This window comes from Erinaceus europaeus, chromosome 23, assembly GCF_950295315.1.
Source record: "Erinaceus europaeus chromosome 23, mEriEur2.1, whole genome shotgun sequence".
Taxonomy (NCBI): domain Eukaryota; kingdom Metazoa; phylum Chordata; class Mammalia; order Eulipotyphla; family Erinaceidae; genus Erinaceus; species Erinaceus europaeus.
The window spans coordinates 10,388,338-10,407,195 of record NC_080184.1 but is presented as its reverse complement, the minus strand read 5'-3'; the positions used below and the strand labels follow the sequence as shown (position 1 = coordinate 10,407,195).

Genomic DNA, 18,858 nt, shown 5'->3' with positions numbered 1-18,858 from the left:
AGAAACTGAAGCCTCTCTATTATTAAGTGACTGACTTGAGGGTTTTATCCAGGTTGAATCAAGCAGTTGATCTATTTTGATGGTAGTGACTTTACTCTGCATGATTGTGCCAGTTTTTTTGCATCCAACATGGTACACACTTTGCACTGTATTCTGGCTCTTACATGTATTTTCTGTTATTAATTCAATGTCGACAAGATGAGTGCTTCCATGTGTGCTCATTGCCACTTCTGTGAATAACTTTTCTATTTCCAAAAATGGCAGAAAGACCTTCTTATCACAGATTTCTGAAACATAACAGATAAGCTAATTTACAATGGTACAATGGATATAATATAAATATAATCTATAAAAAGTATATATAAAGTATATAAAATATATAAAAGTATATATAAAGTATATAAAAAGTAAGATAATTATGCTTGGTGAAATAAGGCAGTGAAGGGGAACTACCATATACTTCCACTCATATGTATATATGTAGACCTGAAATATATTCGCTTGAAAATAAAACATAGTTAACACATCAGTAAGACTTGGGGAGGAATATGGTGGTTACTGTTGATGGGGGGCTGCACAGAACTGGTTGTGGGAACAATGTGGAAGTACACACAATCATATTATCTTATAATCACTTAAATCACCATACAGTTCTCTTATTGTCATTTATAATGATCATTTTTCTATCCAGTATTTTCTTATCTCTACTTGTTTGTTCCTGAGATAAGCTATGAGGCTCAGACAAAAATTCTTTAGGTCCTGGGCACTTTGGAATATACCCAATAGACTTCCTAGGTTTTTCCAAAATAGAGAACCCACACTCATCTGTTCTATTTTTTCCTATAGGTTCCTGATTATTAAATGACTTGTTCTACTTTATATCTTAAGGATTTTCAGCCACAAAGTTGCTAATGCTGCCATGATGCCAACCTGACTTCTCTGGACACGTGACATCAACAATATGTCCTGGATTCCCACCTCTCCAAAGCCCTACCCCATAATGAAAATATAGAAAAAGGCTGGGAGTATGGGTCAACCTGCCAACATACATGTCCAATGGAGATGCAATTGAAGAGTAGCCAGAACTTCCACCTTCTGTAGCCCATAATGATCCTGGGTCATACTTCCAGATGAATAAAGAATAGGAGGGAATTGGATATTGATCTCTGATGTTGTGAATTGTGTGGAATTGTACTCTACTTATCCTATGGTCATGATAATCATTATTAAACCAATAAAGAATTTAATTTATAATATTATGAATTATATTTCTCCTATTTCATGCAACCTTTTATTTTTTTATTTTTTTACTTCTGGGAGCTTTTTGCTAAATTTTCTAAAGGATATTGCTTTGCCTATGTTTTACATGTCCCTCTTCTGTATTATTTGTGTTTGGATGAGACAGATTTTTAGGCACAAGCTACCGGAGGAATGACCTGATAGGGAGATAAAGAAGAAACAGTTTACTCAGTGGAACATTTATTTACTATTGCAATAGCCTAGGTTTTCTCCCTGGCAGTATAAAGAACCATCAGGATAACTGCATGGATGATGAGGCAGTACAGTGTAACTCTATTTCCTCACATTCTATCTTCCCCAACTCTTACAAAAACTATAAGAAGAATTGTGTAGCTCATTGGTTGCCAATATGTAAGAGAACTTGAATTCATCCCTTAGCTTTATTTTCTTTCTTTTTTAAAAGATTTTATTTATTGATTGATGAGAAAGATAGTATGAGAGAAAAAGAATCAGGCATCACTCTTGAACATGTGCTGCTGGGGCTTGAACTCAGGACCTCATGTGTGAGAGTCCAGCACTTTAATCCACTGCACCACCTCCCGGACCACTATTTTCTTTCTTGTGTCTAACTTCATTGTGTTTTCTTTTTCTTTTTAAAAAATCTTTGTTATTGCTTTCATTCTTTTTTTTTTTTTGCATATCCACTTTTCTGTTGTGAATTTAGGTGGTGCCTGTGATTGAATGTTAAATCTAGACCATCAGCCATGAAAGAATTCTAAGCATTGATTATGTTATGTTTTACCTGCAAGCCCTGAATTTAATACATGTATATAGGGAATGGGTAGGAGGTCAGAATAAGAACTACTATCCCTCAGTTGGGGATAGGCTTATAATAGAGTGGTTGTAAACTCTCAATGAACCCTGAGATCCTGGGGACTAAAGTCAGTGCCCAGCATACCATGAACCAGAAATAAACAGATGTGGTCTATTTTTCTTCTCTCATTAAAGTACATTCTAAAATAACCTTTAAAACTAATGTAGAGGGGCATTCAATAACAGAATACCTCAATACTAGGAGGATGTCAAAGGAAAGAAAACTGTTAAGACAGTTTAGAAATTTTCAGAAATTTGTATGATTGATAAATGATGCATTTATGTTCATTCCTATTGAAGTGTAAACATATAAACCACTATTTAATTAATATGAGAGGTGAAAAAATTGATCATATGTCTCGAACTTCTTAAAACATAGACTGAGTCTTTTGAATACATAGACTTTCTTTGATATGATTTCTCTCTCAAAAGCCTAGACCAGGGAGAACAGAAGCAACCGGTAGCACAGCTATATACAAGATGCTGGGTATTATACCCCAAACCCTAACAAAGGGACTTTTCTAAAGTTAATGATTTTGCTGGAACTTAAACCTGGGATATCAGAGCCTCAAGCATGAAAGTTTTCCACATAACCATTATGGGGACACCCATACCCAGAGATATTTTTGTTGTTGTTGTTAGTCTCTTTTTAGTTGTTTCTTTAATTTGCTTTCCACGCCCCCCTTTTGTTGCCCTTGATTTATTGTTGTTGTAGTTATTGCTAGTGTAGTTGTTAATGATGTTGGCATCATTGGATAGGACAGAGAAATGAAGAGATGAGGGGAATACAGACTGGGGGAGAGAAAGACACCTGCAGAGCTGCTTCACCACTTGTGAAGGGACTCCCCTGAGGTGGGGAGCTGAGGGTTAGAACTGGGATTCTTATGCTGTCCCTTGCACTTCGTGCCATGTGCCCTTAACCCATTAGCTTAGGTTACTTCCCAAACCCCCAGACCCAGAGACCTTAATACATTACTCAAATAAGAGGTAGATTATTGAGATAAAATATTAACAAGGAAATAATAGCCTTAAATGAAGTTATATGTAAGATGATATATAATTATTTTAAAAGATATGAATGTGGAAACATGTGATAGCACAGCAGGATAAGCTCACACAGCTTGCAGCACAAGGACAAGCATAATGATCCCGGTTAGAGCCCCCAGCACACCCCAGTCACTTCACAGGAAGTAAATCAGGTCTGCAGGTGTCAATCTTTCTCTCTCCCTCTCTGGCTTCCCAACATCTCTCCATTTCTATTTGTACTATCTAATAACAATGACATCAATAACAACAATGATAATAACTATAACAATAAAAAACAAGGGCAACAAATGGGAAAATGAATAAATATAAAAATTTAAAAAAATTTTTTAAATATGTGAATGGAGATTATTCTTTTTTTAATTATTTTTTAAAATTTATTTATTCCCTTTTGTTGCCCTTGTTGTTTTAGTGTTGTAGTTATTATTGATGTCATTGTTGTTGGAAAGGACAGAGAGAAATGGAGAGAGGAGGGGAAGACAGAGAGGGGGAGAGAAAGACAGACACCTGCAAACCCGCTTCACCGCCTGTGAAGGGACCTGCCTGCAGGTGGGGAGCCGGGGGCTCGAACCGGGATACTGACGCCAGTCCTTGAGCTTAGCGCCACCTGAGCTTAACCCGCAGCGCTACAGCCCGACTCCCGGAGATTATTCTTAAGTGCACATAAAACAGTCTTATGGGTTGCAGAGGGTGGGAGGTCTGGTTTCTGTAATTGCTTCCCCCAGAGAGATAGAGAATGGGAAGTCTATCAGGGACCACGGTGGGATGTGAAGATCGGATTAAGGGAATTGTGGGGAATTGTACCCCTCTTATTATGGTTTTGTTAATGTCTTCTTTCTTAAATAAATAAAAAAACAGTCTTATGAATTAGTCATACATTGGGATACACAGACAGACTTAATAAGTATGTAAATATGAATTCATAAAGAAACATTAACAAACAGCAAAGATCTCAAGTAAACTAACATCACAATTGGCCAAACTAGGTAAGGAGCAACTAGGAGGCCCAAAATTCAACAGGATCAGGGAAGTATTATAAATGAAACTAGAACATACAGACAACTTAGTAAATTGGAGAAGATATTTATACATCAAATATCTGGCAAGTCGCTAAGCGCAAGGACCGGCATGAGGATCCCAGTTCGAGCCCCCGGTTCCCACCTGCAGGGGAGTCGCTTCACAGGCGGTGAAGCAGGTCTGCAGGTGTCTGTCTTTCTCTCCTCCTCTCTGTCTTCCCCTCCTCTCTGCATTTCTCTCTGTCCTATCCAACAACGACGACATCAACCACAACAACAATAAAAAGATAAAAAGACAACAAGGGGGAGTCGGGCTGTAGCGCAGCGGGTTAAGCGCAGGTGGCGCAAAGCTCAAGGACCAGCATATGGATCCCAGTTCGAACCCCGGCTCCCCACCTGCAGGGGAGTCGCTTCACAGGCAGTGAAGCAGGTCTGCAGGTGTCTATCTTTCTCTCCTACTCTCTGTCTTCCCCTCCTCTCTCCATTTCTCTCTGTCCTATGCAACAACAACAATAACTACAACAATAAAACAACAAGGGCAACAAAGGAAATAAATAAATAAATAAAATTAAAAAAAAAAGACAACAAGGGCAACACAAGGGAAGATAAATAAATTTTTAAAAAAATGTTTAAAAAAAATATCTGGCAAGCAACGGATATCAAACATCTAGAAATAGATGTACAAAAGGAACAAAAGGAAAGGAAAAATGACAATAAATCAATAGAAATTACCCAAATAACTAACTAGACAATTTTCTACAAAAGAAATACACATAACCTAGAAACATATAGAGATATATTCTACTTTTTTATTAGCATAGTATTTTACTTATTATTAGAGAAATTAAAAAATAACCTACACTAAGGGCTGGAATATTAGAGAAACTTGGGGACCTGGTCTCTTTGAGTGACAATAAGTTTCCTCTACAGTTTCCAGTGGACATATATTGCTTTGTTCCTTTCTTTTAGCAGGTTCTTCTTTGAATAACTAGAATACAAAACTCCTGGGGTGATGGGTAGAAATAGGAATTGGACATGGCAAACAGTTCATTCTATTTAAATATTTTCTTCAAGATGAGAGCATTCTCTGTCCTGATCCACATTTCTTTATTTTTATTAATGAGAAAGATAGGAGGAGAGAGAGAGAACCAGACATCACTCTGGGGATACATACACTGCCAGGCATTAGTTATCTAATAATGATCGATAAGGTTATGTAATAAAATGGTATAACTACCATCATTAGTGTCTTACATCCCATCCCTTTCACTGCCAGGTCCGTATGCTTTGTCCTTCTAGGTATATGATCTTAATGATGTGCAGAAGATGGGAGGTCTGCCTTCTGTAATTGCATCTCTGCTGGAATTGGGCATTGAAAATTGGATCTATACTACTAGCCTGTTTCTTTCTTTTCCTAGTGTGGTTTGGCTCTAGGGAGGTGAGATTCCAAGGCATATTGGTTAAGTCCTCTGCCCAGGGAAGTCAGTTTGGCACCATGGCAGCATCTGTAACTTGGTGACTGAAGCATTAAGAAAAAAAGTAAAACAAACTATTTAATAAACAGGAACCTAAAGGTAAGAATAGATCAGATTATAGTTGGGGCTTTCATATTTTAAGAGGCTAGGAAGTCTATTGTAGGTATATCCCAAGGGACCTTACAAATTTTTGCCTAGGCCATACAGCTATCATGCAGGTGTGCTAAAAGTATTGGCTGGCAAGATGCTGTTAGAGTTGGGTATAGGGCTAGAAAGCTGGATCAAGGAAGAGAGTAGATCCCAAATATGGGAAAAGCATATAAATACCATTAATCAGAACCCTCATCAATCTGACCAAGGCCCTGTGTCTACTTATATTTAGCACAGGAGCCTATGTAACCCATACAGAAGTTTTAAAGGATGGATATGGGGACACAGACGTCTGGTGATGGGAATGGTGCAAAACTATACCCCTGATTTTTTAAGTCACTATTAAATCACTCACAAAATAAAGAAATGAATAAACAGATTCCATCTCATACCAGGCAACGACAGAAGTTGAAGATGTTATGGAGAAAAAAAAAATTCTCCTGGGGAGCAGGTGGTGGAACACCAGGTTAAACACACATAGGACAAAGCACAAGAATCCTGGTCAGAGCCCCTTCCCACCCTCCATCTGCAGGTGGGTTGCTTTGCAGGCAGGGAAGCAGGTCTGCAATTATCTACCTTTCTTTCTTTCTTTCTATATCCTCTCCGCTCTCATTTTATCTCCAAAATAATAATAATAACAACAACAATAATAATAACTGCTACATTTCTGGTGAGGATGCTAACTAGCACAGTCCCTTTGCAAGACTGAATGGCCTATCCTTAAAAAATTGAAAAGAGGAGGCCAGGCAGAGGCAGGTTAAACACACATGGTACTATGCACAAGTATCTTGGTTTGATCCGGCCACTTCCCATCTGTAGGGGGATGCTTCACAAATGGGGAAGCAGGTTTACAGCAGGTTTATATCTTTCTCTTCCCCCTCTAGCTCCCCATCCTCTCTCAATTTCACTTTGTGAACTATACATGATAATCTTATAATCTTGTGCCTACTGTTAATAACAAATAAATGATCAAATAAAAAACAAATACACATGGCCCTCAGACATAGGAAGACATGTTCCACTTTTTACTAGGCTAGTGCTTCACTTATTTTTTTAGAAAAGCAAATTAAAATCATACTGAGATTTCATCTCACACCTATAAGTATAGTCTATCTTATTAAAACAAAAAATGGCAGGTGTTGATAAGGTAGTGGAAAAAAAGGAATTTTGTTAAGCTGTTGGTAGGAATGCAAACTTGAGTAGCCCTTTTGGGAAACCCTATGGCCAGTCCCTAAATTAAAAAAGAGATTACCTTATCATTCAGCAATACCATTCCTAGGCATTTATCTTAAAAACCTGAAAATACTAATTCAATGGGACATAATGCCTCTATAGTCACCTTATTAATAATAGCCAGAGAGAGTGGAAGCAACCTAGATGCCCACTGACAAAAGGCCAAATAAAAGAAGTATAGGATAGTTTTTCAGGAGGCCTGTCAAATGGAGTAACAGAAAACAGAACTGATCTTCCCAAAAAATAAAACAATATATATCTATAATTATAGACCTTGCCAAATCCACCAACTACATCTGAAGGCAGAAATGGTTGCTTGGACACATGGAGTGTGGGTTTGGATCCAAATACAGAATATTTTCTCTCCAGGCAGCACAACATGGTGTGAGAAAAAAATAGAGCAAATAACCTTCCAAAACTAATTCTATGAGGCTAACATCACCTTGATACTCAAAGCAGGGAAGGACTCCACCAAAAAAATAAAACTATAAACCTATATTCCTGATGAATATTGACACAAAGATCCTCAACAACATTTTGGTTAATCAAAACCAACAACATATTATGAGAATAACCCACCAATATCAAGTAAGATTCATCCCTGGGAAACAGGGATGATTCAACATTTCCAAGTCAATTAATGTAATCAACCATATCAACAATAAGGTAAAACTCACATCATTTTATCAATTTTGCAGAAAAAATAAATTCAACAAGGTCCAACTCCCATTTATGATAAAGAGACCATCAGAAAGGAAAATTCCTCAACATAATAAAAGCTATGTTTGTCAAACTCAAGACTAAAATCATACCCTATGGGGAAAAATTTAAAGATTTCCCCCCTAAAATCAGGAACTACACAAAGATACCCTCTCTCACCACTTTTATTCAACATAGTGCTAGAACTCTTCACCATTACAACCAGGCAATAAAGATGTATCAATGGAACCCAAATTGGAAAGGATGAAGTTAAACTATCATTAGCAAATGATATGTTGATATACCCAGAGGACCCCAGAAATGATGCCAAGAAACTACTGGAAATAAATTCAGTAACATAGGTTACAACGTCAGTACTCACAAATCCATGGCATTTCTCCACACAGAAGATGGGCCAGAGGAAACAAAACTGAAGGAAGCAATCACATTGACAATTAAATCCAAAGAGATAAAAAGCCTAGAAATAAGTCTAAGGATGTGAAGGATATTTTCAAGGAAAATTACAAAAAAAAAAAAAAAAAAAACCAGTTAAAAGAAATAGAAAATGATACAAAGAAATAGAAAATAACCCCTATTCATGGATTCGTAGAGTAAATAATAAAATAACTCTTCTGCCAAAACAACTTACAGACTCAAAGAAATCCCTATTAAAATTCCAGTGACAGATTTCAAAGAAATTGAATGGCTTATTCAAAAATTTGTGTGGAACGTTAAAAAAAGAACAAATAGCAAACATATTTCTGATGAAGAAGAGGAGGAGGAGGGGGGGGGGAGGAGGAGGAGAAGGAGGAGGAAAAATAGAGTCATCACAATACCCATCTTTATGTTATACTGCAAAGCAATAGTCCTTTAAAATAGTGTTGTGCTGGAACAAAAGTGGACATATGGACTAATAGAATAGGATAGAGAATCCGTAACTTAACCCACACAGGTATAGGCACCTCAGATATGACAAAGAGATCAAATATGCCAGTGGGGAAAAGAAGGTCTCTTTAGTAAGTGGTGTTAGCAGAACTGGACAATCACATATAGAAAAACAAAACTAGACCACCAATTAACACCATACACTAAAATTAGCTCAAAATGGATCAAAGATCTGGATATTAGACCTGAATGTATATAGTATTTAGAACATGTAGGTGGAAGATTTTATAACATTAACACTAAGGATGTATTTGGAGACTTCATAGGCAAGATAAACAACAAACAAGATTGAAGAAATGGGGCTGTATCAAATTTAAAAACTTCCATGCATCAAAAGAAAATTCCTTAAGGATAAACAGGAAGCTTAGGAACTGGGAGGTCATATTTGCACAACATTCTTCTGGCAAGTGGTTGCTATCAAACATCTACAAAAAACAAACAAACAAACAAACAAAACCTCACACAGTTCAACATCAAGAAAAAGAACAACCCAATTAAAAAGGGGGCAGAAGATACAAATAGCCACTTCTCTAGAGAAGTGACACAGATGAGAGCCGGGTGGTGGTGCAGCTGGCTGAGAGCACATGTTACAGTGCACAAGAACCCAGGTTCGTTTCCTGGTCCCCACCTGCAGGGGGAAAGCTTCATAAGTGGTGAAGCAGTGCTGCAGGTGTCTCTCTGTCTCAATCCCTCTCTAACCCCTGTTCCCTCTTGATTTCTAGTTGTCTCTATCAAATAAGTAAAGAAAGATAATTAAAAAAATTAAAAACCTGGTCTATATATAGGTTATGGGATTTTGTTAGGAAATGAACTTCCTGGAATGGAATTTGAGAATACTATGAAAGGAAAGGTCTAACCCGAGTAATGAGGGTGAAGTGTTGGCATCCCATGTCTGATGTCTCTGGACACAGTCTGAAGTGAAGCATGCTGAGGTGGTACTGGTTGTTTTGAGTAGGTTGGGATCAGCGATGCAATATCATTTGGTATGAATTGAGAGGAGCATACAAGAATGTGAGCCCCACCCTAGAGGTTCCAGGACTGGGGGAAATATAGGCATTAAAGAAGAAGCTGGAGGATCATGTTGTCTTTGGTTTAAGAAGACAACAGAGAGTTCTTACTATAATCACATTATTTGGCAATTGGATTAACTTAGAAAAATCCCTTTGTTAGGATTTGCTGTATCATACACAACATCACTGTAATTTATGTCCTTTGACATCATTTGCATATAGCTGTGCCACCATAAGAAAGAGCATATGTTCACATGTATCCATAAATTAGGGCAAAATATATACCTGAAAGCCAAAATACTCAATAGTCTGTAGTGAGTCAGTAAAAAATTCATAATGAAATAGTGTCTACTTAGACTTAGATACCCTCATCACCTATTTCCTATTACAGTTCTCTCACTCACTCCAAAGCTAACCTCATCAAAGCAAGTACTACAAAAGTTGAATAAGGGCAAGAGATGGGCATACTTTAACGATGACTCTTTAGTCACTATAAGGTCACCCCATCAGCTGGGCCATATTCAGGGAGTCCTGAGATTCCCAAACAGACATGATGGGCCTAGACCTCAAATAAATCCCTCTCTCCATTGTTATTGGTCATTCCTAACAGGAACAACACAATAGATCCCTTTGTGGGTCCCCATAGGACCTTGCCCTTAACTTGGATCAACAATGGTAGAGAATGTTCCATCCTCTGAAGGGAGTCTGGACAATATACTCTATGCTACACCTGAGGAAGATGGGTCCTGATATTTGGGAAGCCTGGAGCATTCCAACTTATGACCACAGAATGTGAGCTCATATCTACAGGGATACAGAGGTCACATAGGCTCCTAAACTGAAGATGGACACCAGATCACATCAAATTGATGGGGTTTACAGTCAACAATATTTATATACCTTTCCCATGTTTGGAAGCTAATCTCTTCCCTGATCCAACTTCTGGTGTTTCTGCCAGCCATAACATCACCACCTCCCCAGATAATAATTAGGACCCACCTGCATATCAGATTCCAGGCTCAAGCAAAAAACAAACAAACAAACAAACAAAAAACTAATATAGCCACAGGCCATTTGGAATATAACTAAAATGTGCCTACTAGCTATCTATAAAATGGAGTCGTCCCCCCCCAACTCTTCATCTGTACTGTCCCAGCCATGAGGTCTATGATTGGTCAACAATTTGTTTGGCTTTGTATGTTAACTCTATTTTCAACTACTAGGTTCCAGGTGCTAGCATGATGCTGACCAGACTTCCCTGGACAGACAACCCCACAAATGTGTCCCGGAGTTCCGCTTCCCCAGAGCCCTTCCCCACTAGGCGAAGAGAAAGACAGGCTGGGAGAATGGATCAATCAGTCAACACCTGTGTTCATCAGGGAAGCAATTACAGAAGCCAGACCTTCCACCTTCTGCATCCCACAATGACCTTTGGTCCATACTCCCAGAGGGTTAAAAAGTAGGAAAGCTACCCAGGGAGGGAATGTGATACAGAGCTCTGGTTGTGGGAATTGCGTGAAGTTGTCCCCATCTTATTATATGGTGTGGTTTAGTTAATGTTTCTTTTGATAAATAAATAAATAAATAATAAAAATGTAAAAAGAGATACAGATGTCCCACAGACATATGAAGAAATGCTTCCGTTCACTTATCACCGGAGAAATGCAAATTAAAACCACATTGAGATACTGTCTCACACCTGTGAGAATGACTTTTATCAACAAAACAGGAGAAGATAAGTATTGCAAAGGATGTGGAGGAAAAGGCACTATGTTATACTGCTCGTGGGAATGCAAACTGGTACAACCACTAAGGAGAACAAAATGGAGAATCCTTAAACAAACTAACTGAAATACCTTATTATCCAGAAATTCTACTTTTAGAAATCTATACAAAAGAAATAATAATAGTTCAAAGGGATATGTCTACCCCCACGTTCATAGCTGCATTATTCACAATAGCAATATATGGAAGCAATCAAAATGCCCTTTGAAAGAAGACTGCATAAAATGCTTATGGGGCATATACTCAGTGGAGTACTAATCAGCAATAAAAAGATGACTCGTATTCTTTGGGATAAAATGGATGGAACGCAAGAAGATTTCTTTAATGAAATAAGTAAGCAGGAGGTAACGGACAACTACAGGATGGCCTCACTCATATGTGGAATTTAGAGAACTGAACACATGAACTTGAAATAGAGAAACAGAAAGGCAATTTACATTTAGATTGTGGACAACTATAGTGATTATAGTGGGCACAGACCTTATGTGGTGGAAAAGGTATGAAACTATAGTTCCATTAATTTATAATCTCATAAATGACAAATAATATCACATGTTGGGGGGATAGATTTAATACTTCAAGTTCTCTAGCTGCCTCAACCATAGCTCTCATATAAGTATTTTTTAAAGATTTAATTTATTTATTAAGTAGAAATATAGGAGGAGAGAGAGAACCAGACATCCCTTTGGTACATGTACTGCTCAAGACCTCATGCTTGAGAGTCCAGTGCTTTATCCACAGTGCCACATCCTGGACCACAATAAATATATTCTTTAGTCAAAGTTTTTAATGTTTCAGATTTGTAAAATGATCAAAGCCAGAGACTGGGATTAAATGGTTCAAAGATCTCTAAAAGTATCTCTGTACATACAGCTTTTCTAAACATCTAAGTCAACTGTAACTTTAGGTCTGGTATATAAAAATCATTTGGCCCTGTCAGTATCTAAACTATGGAGATTTCCTGATACCACTAAAGGGCAATTACCACTACTAAAGGGCAAATACCACTGAGGCCAATTATATTACTGGAGAGGCTAACTATTGGATTTTCATAGTAAACAAATCCCCAGTTAACCTTCTTAGAATAATAATTAATCCTTGCTTTTTTAAAGGTGTTCCAGGACTACAGGAAACCCTTTGCATTATTTTTAAGATCCTCATTAGTCCTAGTGCTGTAAGCTCTAGGACTTTGTCCATACTGCGTGATATTCATTTCTCTATAATTCCTCATTTCTTCTAATTCCTACTACCTCTGTTGAACTCAACTACTGGGCTAGCTTCACGGGCGGAAGACAGACGACCAGAGACTCATGGCTAGGCTGGGAAGCAGTATCTCTTTATTCATGTGGAAAGCAGCATAATCTAAGCCATCTCTAATCACAATCCTGACCTTCCTTATATATACTCTCCAAGTAGGGTCGAAACAGGATGTGATGTAGAGAGGGTGGAGGGAAAAGAGACTGGTGAAAATCAGGGTGACTATGAGAGGGGGCGGAGCAAAAAGACATCTTGAACTAGTGAGGATTAAACCAGTGCCCTGCAGGCTGGGCGGTGCTTAGTTAACAGTGGTTATGTAAATAGAATACAGTGTCAAGCAGGGGGATTAAACCAATGAAACAGAAGGGGTTTTAGAAGCAGAATTAGAAGCATACCAACACTCAACCAAATCACTACTAGTGCTGCCATCAAGCTGCTACTGAATTCTTACTGTGGACTATAGCCAAAGATATTGAGATTGAGATAGCAAACACATAACTACCCAAACCTGGGGAGATCTTTCCTAATACATGAAATTACCTACATTTACTTTAGAAGGCACATCATCTAACAAAGTCAAGATACTAGATACAGGATAGCTTAGGGTACTGGGTACAGGTGTACATGAATCCATAAACAAGGGGCAGTTATATAACTCAGAGTAAAACTGATTCCTCAGTGATTAAACCTAATAAACCTGGAATCCTAGTTAAAGTACCTAAAGAAGGCATAATAATTCTCTACTGATTAGACTTAGACCAAATTAAGTTGACAGTCTAGGAGGAAGGGCCAAAGATGAAAGATTCAAAAAACCCAATTCTACTTGGGTTCAATAAATGACACTCAAAACTTAGACAACTGGGAGAAAAATCTAAGGTCGTCACATAAAGAGAAGACCACAAATGTTGGATAAAGGGAAGAGACTGGCTACTTAACAAATAGCCTTTTTGGTCAATATCACATTACCCCAATCAGCTGGGGCCCCTGTCATGGCATCCATGGATTCCCAAACAAATATGATAGGCCAAGACCTTTACTTTAATGGATCCCTCTCTCCAACATCACTGGTCGCTTACTTCAGGAATATCATTATAAGCCCTCTTGTGCACCTTCCCAGGACCTTGCCCTCACCATAAAGCAGTGACAGTAGAAGCTGCCTCAGTCTCTAAAGGGAGCCTGGCCTATCCTGTGATGTCCCTCAAGGAAGACTGGTCCTGCAATGAGTGCAGCCTATAGTATTCCCAGCTGTGACCATGAGCTGAAAGCTCAGGACAATAGGGACTTTGTTATTATGTAAGCTATAGTCCTAAATATATATGCTCTGGTTTGGGTGGATAAGGGTAGTTAAAATTATTCATGAATTTTTTTTCAATAATAGGAGCTATTTTCTGTCCAAATTCAACTTTCTAGCTCTTTTCTCTACTGTGGCAGCATTTTCTCAGACAATATTTTTATCTGTCATAATAAAACACAAGTAAAATTGAACATAGTTGTGGGATCCTAGAAACATGCCTAGAATGGACTTTTTGGCTTCCTTTCACCCTAAAATCCCTAATCTCATCTATTCTCTGCCTACTTTTTGATTTCTGTTCATTGATCATTTTGTTGCACTTTATGTCCTGCCATGGTCCAGCCATCAAGTTGTAGACACTCTCATTATTCCATCCTGACTGTCAGGATGACTGACTCAGTGAGAAGAGGCATCAGATTTGGGAAAAGTATGTAGTACAGAAGTTGCTCTCATCAGGACCAGTGAAAAACGAGAGAAACATAGGAATTCTGAGAACATTCATAAGGAATTGCATTTTCCCACTTTCTCTTTTACATTTGACATCTTTAACTTGGGAAATTTACATTCTTATCCTCCATCTTATTACTTCCTACCTACCTGCATTCTCTCTCCCCCCAACAGAGGGCCCCTTATCATCTTCCAAGAGGGTCAAAATTTCTTCCTTAGATATAGGAAATCCTGCTTGATGAAAAGAAACAAGGAATGTGAGTTTTTATTCTTTAATTTTAATTATTTATTATTTTATAGGTACAGAGAAATGAAGATGATGGGGGAGATAGAAAGGAAGAGAGACAGAGAGAATAGTAGCTTTATACCACATTTGAAGTTTTCCACATGCAGGTGAGAATGAGGGTCTTGACCCTAGGTCCCTGTGCAGTGCTTAACCTGTGTGATTCACCAGGTGCACCAAATCCTGGCCCCCAGCATGCCAGATTTTCTATAGATTCTCAGACTCACAATCTTGCACTATGTTCATTAAAAACATGTCATTATTAAAAACTCTAAAATTATTTTAATACCTTGTTCTGACAATACCTTTTCTGTCTCATTTATAAAGATGTATACTTATGGGCAGGGGTAGATAGCATAATGGTTATACAAAGAGACTCTCATGCCTGAGGCTCTAAAGTCCCAGGTTCAATCCCCTGCACTACCATAAGCCAGAGCTGAGCAGTGCTCTGGTAAAAACAAGGAAAAAAAGATGTATACTTAAATTTTTATTATAGACGGAGAGAGATAGAAAAGGTAGGATGAAATAGAGAATAAAAAGACTGCAAAAACTCTGTTTCACTACCTTGAGAAGCTCCCCCCTGCAGGTGGGGAACTGGGGCTTGAACCCTTAATCATACCTGTCAACATGCGCACTACATCAAGTGTGCCACAGCAGGGCCCCTGTCCCATTATTAAAATCAGGCCCTAATTCTATTTCAAGGCACAACTGAAAAAAAGGAGTAGAGGGAGTCTAGTGGTATCACAGTGGGTTAAGTGCACATGGCACAAAGTGCAAGGACCAGCATAATGATCCCACTTTGAGCCCCCAATTCACCAACTGCAGTGGAGTCGCTTCACAGGTGGTGAAGCAGGTCCGCAGGTGTCTATCTTTCTCTCTTCCTCTGTCTCTTCTCCTCCTTTATCCATTTCTGTCCTATCTAACAATGATATCAGTAACAAAAACAATAATAACTACAACAACAATGAAAAACAACAAGGGCAAAAAGGGAAAATAAATAATTAAGTATATAAAAAAGGATTGGAAATTACACTTTAAATCTGGAAGTCTATATTTATTCCTTTAAACATCAAAAGTGACCACTAATATAAACTGAAGTTTGCACATCACCTCAAAATGAGAAATGGGTTGTGAGGCTACATGAAATTTCTATTTATATCAGTAGCCAGTCTGTGGAATATCAACTCAACGCAGTAGTGTGACATAATATCATAAATAGAAGGAACAATCAGGAAACAGCACACCACACACTGGGGGAAAACTAACTGTAGAGTGAACAGGGAATTCTGTAGTGTTATGCTCACCCAAAGAGATGAGGTTTGCATAGTTCTCTAACATCACATCTCTGTACAGGTCCCGCTGAGTCTGGTCCAGGCATTCCCACTCCTCCTGGGAGAATTCTATGAACACATCCCTGAAAGTCAATGCCTCCTGAAATTAAAAAAAATCTTGATGTTTTTGGTAGAGGTCACAATAACAGGAAGAGATAATTAATTACTGCTTCTCAATGTGCAGAATCTTCAGAATTATCTGATTAGATACATTTCACATATTTTACTGTATAACAGTCTCTCTTGAGATCCAAAAACCAGAAGAGGTGGCACTTTCTGGGAGGATAAATGATTTAACCAAAGCACCAGCACAGGCTGTTATAATAGCAGTGATGTTGAGAAGTTAAACCCAGATGATGCCACAGGGGTTCTGAGCCCAAATGCATTTCCATTATTATTTTGCTCATTTTTAATATTTAGTGCCTTTGCCTCTGCTTGATGAGCTCACAACTGAAGAGGGAAAAAGAGAGCTCATAGTGAATCTCAGAACAGAAATACATATAGAAAGTATATGTTCCAGGGGCTGGCTGCTGTCGCACATGGCTGAGCACATGTTACAGTGGTGAAGGACCTGGGTTCAAGCCTTCGGTCCCACCTGCAGAGGGAAAGCTTTGTTAGTGGTGAAATAATACCGCAGGTGTCTCTTTTTCTCCCTCTCTCTATTTGCCCTACTCTCTTGGTTTCTGGCTGTCTCTATCCAATAAATAAGGATAAAAATGTTTTAAAAACCTGTTTAAGAAACAAATAAACTGTCTGTTCCAGAGAAATGTAAGAATAATATTTGCTCTAAGTGACAACAGTTGTATGCAGTTATTAATCTACTCAAAATGTATAAAACTACATAAACAGTGGCAATAATGATATTATCTCTAAAGTAACAACAAACCAATAAACTGGCATGTTTTACCTAATGTAAAACATAATATACCTTGAGAAGAAAGAGACACATAGAGAAGCAAACATAACGAAGGGCTTTTTCTTTTACCACTTTTTGGAATGAGAATATTTTTAAAACAATATAAAGTAAAAATGTGATTATATCACATGGTGACAGTTTATGGGATACACAGAGAGACGGATCACTATTATAAACTAGAGCAATGCAGATTTGCCTTTCTCTATTTTTAAAAATGTTTTCATTATCTTTAAAATGGATAGAGACAGCCAGAAATCAATAGGGAAGGGTGACAGAGAGGAAGAGAGACAGAAAGACACCTACAGCACTGCTTCACCGCTTGTGAAGCTTTCACCTGCAGGTGAGGACCGGGGTTTTGAACCTGGGTCCTTACGCACTATGACATGTGTGCTCAACCAGGTGTGCCACCACCTGGCCCCCTTTCTCTCTTTCTTCTTGTAGAAATTTAGCCTTCCTTTTTTCTATAGGCACACATGGGGAAAAAGACAGCACTGCAGCTTTCTCCAGTTTAGGGGAAACCGTGTGTGATCCTGATACATAGGCATGACAAAACACTTTAATTGTCTGAGCAGTGCATTTTCATTTCAACAAATTTAAAGATAAACTGTATAACTTTTTTTTCCTGTGTAGGAGAGTTTATGCTAATCTTACACTGAAGACAACACTATGATGTAAGAATTACTATTTCTGAATATTTACTTGATGGTTTTTTTATTTAGGTAAATTAAACTTTTCTTGAAAACAAAACATATTAGGGAAAATAGAGAGAGAAGAAGACTCACTTACAAAATTTATGATCACATAGGGAGAGAGTGAGAGAGAGAGAGGAATTAAGAGTAGAGAAAGACTTATATGATGTGGTCTGGGCCAAAGAGCAAGTCTTTGATGTTTTTCTTAAATTTATTATTTGTTCTAGTAGATTCTATATTTGACTACACATAGTAAACATTAATAGTATAGCACTTATTTCTTTCTTGAGATTACAAAGTTGGAGTGAAAAATACTATCCCCACACCAAGTCAGGGAATCCTAGAATATCCTCATAGATACAAGAGTCTATACCTCTTATAGACCCTCTGTCCACCATCACCGGTCACTTAGATCAGGAATATCATCAGAAGGCCTCTATAAAGGGATTCCCCAGGAACTTGCCCTCACTATGATTTAGCAAATCCATTACCAATTGGATTGTCCACTTTCCAAAGGGATTCTAGGTCATCCCACTCTGCCACTTGAGGAAGACTGGTCCTGATAGTCCATGTGACCATGGACTGCAAGAGCAGACTGATAATGACTCAGAGGTTATACAGGCTCCTGTGCTTATTATGAATATAAATGGGCCCTAGGCTGATTGATGGGGCAAACAGCTAATTGAATTTATATATTTTCTTCAAGTTTGGGAGCTACTCTCTGCCCTAATCCAACTTTTATCCATTTTCTCTACTACAACATAATCTTGTCAAACAATCTTTTTAGTCAACCTGCTTTCAATATAAAGCTCAAGTTCTTAAGAACATATCAAAAATGGAATCCTTAGTTTCTTGTCACCCTAAGAACCGTATTACTTTCTGGTTCTATTTATTAAACACTTTTTCATGCCTCTTACTGCCTTTCAGACACCACATTGATGATACTATTCCTGAACTCCATGGGCAAACTCACCTGGAACCACCTCTAGAGCCTTACTCACCTAGGGGAAGAAAGAAACATACTGGGGGTATGGATTGACCTGACAATGTCCATATGCAATGGAGAAGCAGTTACAGAAGTCAGAGATCCTACCTTCTGCACCACCAAAAATAATTTTGGTCCATACACCCAGAGGGGGAGAAATGTTAGCGGAAGATCACTAGAGGACTCTGAG

The 18,858-nt window shown here is 38.2% G+C and overlaps 2 protein-coding genes across 3 annotated transcripts in view; both read left to right on the top strand.

Annotated features, from left to right (window-relative positions):
- Positions 1–18,858, top strand: part of LOC103127427 (zinc finger protein 709-like) — a 426,106-nt gene that overhangs the window by 124,050 nt on the left and 283,198 nt on the right. The gene's annotated exons all lie outside the window — the stretch shown is intronic.
- LOC132535538 (zinc finger protein 850-like) overlaps positions 1–18,858 on the top strand; it is a 340,468-nt gene that overhangs the window by 124,065 nt on the left and 197,545 nt on the right. The window lies entirely within an intron of this gene.